Source organism: Biomphalaria glabrata, chromosome 1, assembly GCF_947242115.1.
Source record: "Biomphalaria glabrata chromosome 1, xgBioGlab47.1, whole genome shotgun sequence".
Lineage (NCBI taxonomy): Eukaryota > Metazoa > Mollusca > Gastropoda > Planorbidae > Biomphalaria > Biomphalaria glabrata.
The window spans coordinates 72,558,806-72,566,579 of record NC_074711.1 but is presented as its reverse complement, the minus strand read 5'-3'; the positions used below and the strand labels follow the sequence as shown (position 1 = coordinate 72,566,579).

The window sequence follows — 7,774 nt, the reverse complement described above, 5'->3', positions numbered from 1 at the left end:
TTAAGTTTCTTTTTAATGCAAACAAAATAAATAAACATGAAAAGGACTTTAACATTTGAATAAGTCAAAATATATTTAATAAAAAAAAACCAAAACAAAACATGATAACTTTTGCAAAATTCGAATTTTATATGTATGCACTATGTGAGATTATAATATATGTGTAAATAATTAAGATTATAATCTTAAGCAGATATGATATGATAAGATAATTTGTATTGGTCCAATCAATTGCAAATTCAGTTTGACTACAATTGACCTCCTCAGCGTAACTACTGTAACAATAACAATATAGATGCAAATACGAACAACATTAACACACAAAACACATACACACCCACAACCAGCGCTTTATGAACTATACTTCAGATATGATTGATTTGAATCAACAATATAATATGAAGTCTATGATATATAAATCCTATGTTGTGATACGAAGTCAAGATATAAAGTCTATATGAATCATATGTTGTTGTCGCAGTTATCTATGTAACTGTATAGTAGAATTATTTCTCTAATTGATAGTGCGGCGTTGATCACTATATTGATGACGTCATTACACTATTAATATTTTTCTTTGTAGACTAGAGGACTGAGCTTTTGTTGCTTGTCACAATTTCTAGTGACGTAAATTTAGTGTGTGTGTGATTTGCGTCATTTATCGTCTAGTACAGTCTCTCCATTGTTTTGTACGTTGGTACAGATAGGCGTGTCTTGAGAGCTCTTGAATTTCTCCTTGGTTTTTGTTACTGGATAGCCTTAACATTTGCCTTGGACATTTTCTTGTTGGATTATCTTGACCCCTGTTTAGGGTGAGTTTTATTTTTCATTGTATAGTTTTTCTATTTGAATTCGTTCGTATTTGTAAGTCTATAATTAGACTAGATATAGATGATTAGAAGAATCCTTTCTTTTATCTTCCATAGGCTTTAGCGTCAAGTGTAAGTTTTAGTCGTAGTCTCAATTCAAGACTCTTATTTCAAGTTCTAGCGACAAGTCTAAGTAGTGATCTTAGCTTGGTGTCAAGTCTATGTGTTAGACTCAGTGTCAAGTCTTGGTGTCAAGACTTGTTTATCCAGTCTCAGTTCTATATTGAGAGTACAACTTTAGGTCTACAGTCTACAGGACTGAGGTTTGTCCTTCCAGTTGGTCGTTTGGTGTGCAAGTTGCTTCTTACATGAGTCTGAGGTTCAAGATTCCAGACTGTGGGTTGCATTGGTAAGACCTGATGGTGTAGTGTCAACTATGAACTTCTACTTTTGGAATTGTCGTCAGTGGACAGTACATGATCTAGAGGCTAGATCTACATATATTACCAGTTGTTGTTTTGAGATTGAAGGTCTATGTGATCCATTGAACTACCTATTATAGTTAAGGTAATATATTATGTATTTCATAATTATTTGAATGTTCTAAAGAGACTAACTGGATCATTTTATATTACATATTATTACATATTGATATTTCATACTATTATTATCATTCATCATGGATCAGTCATTTGTAAATATATCACAAGAATAAATTTTATTGTTATTTACATCATACGCTTAGTTTATTAGTTTATCTACAACTGTATGTGTATGATGTGATTGTCAGGCTGAACTTGAGCCAATATATTATAAGTTCAGAAAATAATAACAATAATACAAATTGAAATAATATTTAATATTAATAAATATTCGCATTTGAAATATATAATAATAATTTGATAAACACAAGAACCTGACAGTTGTGCTATGAAGTCAAGATATGAAGTCTCTAACACAATATGAAGCATCCACTTGGTATGGTGTCTTAGATATGAAATGAAATTCTATTATATGATATGAATGAAATAACGTCTATGATATATGCCAACACACAATAGTTCAACAGAATGACATGCAATAGACAGTTCAATACATCTAGTCATGTATGTTAATGACTTCAACTCTGCTAAGTCTTGGTTTTTCTTTTTGATTCAGGCAACCCATTCCATTCTCTAATGGCACTAGGTAAAAAGGAGCACTTGTACGAATTTGTTCTAGTGTTTGGAATAAGAAATGTGCCTCTATCTTTGTGTCTGAGTATTTCATTAGTTGTATTTTTTTTTCTATTTGTAAAGAGAAAATATTTAATGTATGTATTATAGCTACTTTACTATTTATTATTCTGTTATTCTGTCCTGTAGTGTCTCTAAGTTTAGTGATTCTATTAATCGTGTTACTGGTCCAATTGTATTATTCATTGGTAATAAATCTCACTGCTCTATTTTGTATTTGTTCTAGATTCTTTATGTTTTGTTTTTGAGTTAAGGGATCCCAAATAGAGGATGCCTAGTGAAATATTGGCCTAACTCAAGTTAAATAGCCTTTTAGTTTTTTTGGTCGATTGATTTGTAAAAATTTCTTTTAATTAACCATAATGTATTACTTTGTAAAATAATTATTTCATCAATATCCATGATTTTTTGAGTTTTTTAGTCAGTGCGACTGGTTTCTGTGGCATTTTACGTCTTTAGGAATGGCCCTTTCCCTTTGCAACTTCTCGTGTGACTAAAAAGGCCAATGCTTGATCCACAGCCGCGGTCACAGGTTGGGCATTTGAAATCACCAGGCGCCGATTAACCAATAAAATAAGTTGTTTTTATCTAGTTTATTTTTTTTTTGTTACTCTTAATAACTGGAATTTTTTAGGTAAAAAAGTATGCTCCAATTTGATTCCCAGCTCTTTAATTCTTCTAATTCTTTTTGTAAACTTTCTGCATCTTGTGAGTTTTTTTTTTGTTTTTTATTTTATGCAATCGTCTGCAAATAATCAGACTTTTGTTGCTGAACTAACGCAAGAAACTAATGCAAGTTTGATGGCCCCAAAATGTTGCCTATACTTCATAACTATTCTGTCTTTTTTAAAGACCAGATTACCAGATGACCTTTGAGCTGGTCATACAGACGCACACCAGAATGATCACTGCATCTCTTCATTAATACTTTGTGTCCAAGTGTAATAGATTTTGTGTCCAGAAAATCCAATTTTATGCAATCTCTATTATTATTATTATTGCTTTCCAATACATTACACGTGTCCAACAGAAAGGCTGGGCGAAGGGGATACTGTTGGAGTGCTGGATGTTTTTATTGAGATAATGTAATCAATATTGAATGAATGGGCATCTGTAAATTAATATACATCGTAGCATATTTAAAACAGAGCAGACAGTCGAGGTCATGTCTTCTCAATCTAATATTTAAAAAGAAAACATGGCATGCAAATGAATTATCGAACTCTTTTTATTAAGGACTTTGATTTAAAACATTCAGGAGAAAGCAATTCTGACTTTTGCGCAATGTCACATAAGCGAAGATTACTTATTCTTACTAGGGATAATGTCATTAAAGTTTATGCAAGAATGTACACAGAACAAATCTAAAATATAAAGCAGAAAGTAAGGCGTATGTATCTATGTATTTATATATTTATGTATGTTCTCTACGTATGCATGTTTGTATGTATGTAAGTATACATATATGTACTCAATGTTTGTTTGAATGTATGTATGTAATTATGTATGCATGCATGTTTTTTTATGTATGTATGTATGTATGTATGTATGCATTTTTTAAGTGTATGTATGTATGTATGTATGTATGTACAAATCAAAACTATTTGACCAATCTTGATAAAACATCTCATAAATATTCCTTAGATACTTACAAGAAAACTAACATGTGTAAAGTAGTCCTACAACAAACTGAAGACCCTAAAAAAACAAACAAAGTCATATAGCCATTCTATCATAAGACAAGACCGAAAGGTCACGCAAGCGCGGAGCAGAAAATCTCGCTAAGGCTAAACCTAGATCTGATTCTAGGATCTACTCTTCTAATTGTTGTTTTTTGTTTTGTTTTTACTTTACCACATGAACATACTCAAGAAAAACATTTTTATTAAATATTTTTTTTAAAAAGACAATACCCTTATTATTAAACTTGAATTATAATAAAATAATTTTAAAAAATATAGAGAGACAAATTTTGGTTCGATTCTGGTGTCGAACCCGTCACACCGTCAGCTGCTAGAACTTAAGCATTTTTTTATTCGACCAGCGAGGACAAACGTGTAATGTGTCAACGAGCTTCTGTTCTCTACACCCTACAGGTTGTGACGTTGCAGGTCAGTGTTCAGGCTTTCTATGACGATTGATCTCGGTTCAACTCCACTGGTGCAGCTCAGCAATACACACACACAAACATAAGCGTTATACACATACAAACATAAGCGTTATACACACAGTTACAGAAATAGAACGGGGGCTACACACAAACATAAGTGTTATACACACACAAACATAAGCGTTATACACACACAAACATAAGTGTTATACACACAGTTACAGAAAAATAACGGGGGCCACACACAAACATAAGTGTTATACACACAGTTACAGAAATAGAACGGGGCCTACACACTAACAACCAGCAGCTGATCAAATGGGCTCTAATGTACTTCTCAATGACGACGATTGACCTTGAAGCATCCTGACTGAGAGTGGAATAAAATAGCCTTAATGGAGAGAAGCTGACCACCTGTAAGGATTTTATATGTCGTGGTAAGACATGCTCCATGAAGTAGTTATTTAAGAGATAGTACCTACACTTGAGTGATATAAGATAAGTATAGCCATCCTTCAGATAGTACCTACACTTGAGTGATATAAGATACGTATAGCCATCCTTCAGATAGTACCTACACTTGAGTGATACAAGATAAGTATAGCCATCCTTCAGATAGTACCTACACTTGAGTGATATAAGATAAGTATAGCCATCCTTCAGATAGTACCTACACTTGAGTGATATAAGATAAGTATAGCCATCCTTCAGATGGTACCTACACTTGAGTGATAAGATAAGTATAGCCATCCTTCAGATAGTACCTACACTTGAGTGATATAAGATAAGTATAACCATCCTTCAGATGGTACATACACTTGAGTGATATAAGATACTTATAGCCATCCTTCAGATAGTACCTACACTTAAGTGATATAAGATACGTATAGCCATCCTTCAGATAGTACCTACACTTGAGTCATATAAGATACTTATAGCCATCCTTCAGATAGTACCTACACTTGAGAGATATAAGATACGTATAGTCATCCTTCAGATAGTACCTAAACTTAAGTGATATAAGATACGTATAGCCATCCTTCAGATAGTACCTACACTTGAGTGATATAAGATAAGTATAGCCATCCTTCAGATAGTACCTACAATTGAGGATATAAGATAAGTTTAGCCATCCTTTAGATGGTACCTACACTTGAGTGATATAAGATAAGTATAGCCATCTTTCAGATGGTACCTACACTTAAGTGATATAAGATACGTATAGCCATCCTTCAGATAGTACCTACACTCGAGTGATATAAGATAAGTATAGCCATCCTTCAGTTAGTACCTACACTTGAGTGATATAAGATAAGTATAGCCATCCTTCAGATAGTACCTACACTTGAGTGATATAAGATACTTATAGCCATCCTTCAGATGGTACCTACACTTGAGTGATATAAGATAAGTATAGCCATCCTTCAGATGGTACCTACACTTGAGTGATATAAGATACTTATAGCCATCCTTCAGATGGTACCTACACTTGAGTGATATAAGATACGTATAGCCATCATTCAGATGGTACCTGCACTTGACTGATATAAGATACTTATAGCCATCCTTCAGATGGTACCTACACTTGAGTGATATAAGATAAGTATAGCCATCCTTCAGATGGTACATACACTTGAATGATATAAGATAAGTATAGCCATCCTTCAGATGGTACATACACTTGAATGATATAAGATAAGTATAGCCATCCTTCAGATGGTACATACACTTGAATGATATAAGATAAGTATAGCCATCCTTCAGATGGTACATACACTTGAATGATATAAGATAAGTATAGCCATCCTTCAGATGGTACATACACTTGAATGATATAAGATACGTATAGCCATCATTCTTAGCGCTCTCATCTTGTAAATTCACGGGTATCTGACCTCTGGTTATTGTCTGGAGAATAGACCCCCTGTAATGTATAATAATTATTTTTTTAAGGCCATCGAAATTTTGAAGTCGACATAGATTTAGTAATTAAAAATAAAATAGGGACATATTTACTTACACGGAGAACTTCTTAGAGATGTATCTATGTTGTAAAAACTTTGTTTATTTATCTAGCTTTTTGTTATTTCGTGTTTATGGAAATGTTGAAGATATTCTGTTTTAAGAAAGTCTACGATTGTTTGTTGTGCATTTTGTAGCACTGCAGACAGAATCTCATTTTCTAAGCTCATCTACTTGTAGCTCAGAATAATTTCTATGCAGATCCAGTCGAGCCTTGGCAACCGTAAAGTTCCATTTACTGTTCTGACATTGTTTATAGTCTATCGTGAAAATTCCCAATAAGAGCTGTGTGTGTGTGTGTGTGTTTTGATAGTGTAGCTGTATTTGTTTTACTTAGAGGCTATCATTTTGTTTTTGTTTTATAAGATTAAAGGCTATTTTTTTAAAGTTTGTGTTAGGGCTTAGAGGCTAATTAGTTTGGTTTTATAAATTTAGAGAATTTGTTTTGTTTTATATAAGTTTAGAGGATAATTTGTATTGTTTTATAAGTTTATTGGTTAATTCGTTTTGTCTTATAAGTTTAGAGGACTAATTAGTTGTATTTTTGTCTTAGTTTAAAGGCTAATTTGTTTTGTTGTATAAGTTTAGATAATTCTTTTTGTTATTCAACTATTGGATGTTCCTTCATATATGAAGATGATTACGTCCAAGACCAAACATCCTGCATGACGGGAGGGGATGGCAGAGAGCAGTGGTCAAACTTGAGACCATCACGCTAACAGTCCGAAGTGCTTACCTCACGAACAGAACTATACACAAGACAGATTTAACGGTAATACCATTTTAAAAAAGTAAAAATATCTTATAAATATTTTGAATATAGAAGAAAGGTTGACATGAACGACATGATTACATCTAGAGATACACAGCTGACCAACTCAAATATTTATGATTACATCTAGAGATACACAGCTGACCAACTCAAATATTTATGATTACATCTAGAGATACACAGCTGACCAACTCAAATATTTATGATTACATCTAGAGATACACAGCTGACCAACTCAAATATTTATGATTACATCTAGAGATACACAGCTGACCAACTCAAATATTTATGATTACATCTAGAGATACACAGCTGACCAACTCAAATATTTATGATTACATCTAGAGATACACAGCTGACCAACTCAAATATTTATGATTACATCTAGAGATACACAGCTGACCAACTCAAATATGTATGATTACATCTAGAGATACACAGCTGACCAACTTAACTATTTATGTGTTGGATGATAGTTTAATGCACAGCAGTTTGATGTCTACTAAACAAGACATCTAGAGATACACAGCTGACCAACTCAAATATGTATGTGTTGGATGATAGTTTAATGCACAGCAGTTTGATGTCTACTAAACAAGACATCTAGAGATACACAGCTGACCAACTCAAATATGTATGTGTTGGATGATAGTTTAATGCACAGCAGTTTGATGTCTACTAAACAAGACATCTAGAGATACACAGCTGACCAACTCAAATATTTATGATTACATCTAGAGATACACAGCTGACCAACTCAAATATGTATGATTACATCTAGAGATACACAGCTGACCAACTCAAATATGTATGATTACATCTAGAG

The 7,774-nt window shown here is 33.0% G+C and overlaps 1 long non-coding RNA gene across 1 annotated transcript; it reads left to right on the top strand.

Moving 5' to 3' along the window:
* The first annotated feature begins 479 nt into the window (after nt 1-479).
* Nucleotides 480-1,545, top strand: LOC129927016 (uncharacterized). The gene is made up of 2 exons (XR_008778735.1): nt 480-812; nt 927-1,545. It is a non-coding gene; the product is annotated as an uncharacterized LOC129927016 (long non-coding RNA).
* Nucleotides 1,546-7,774: the final 6,229 nt, after the last annotated feature.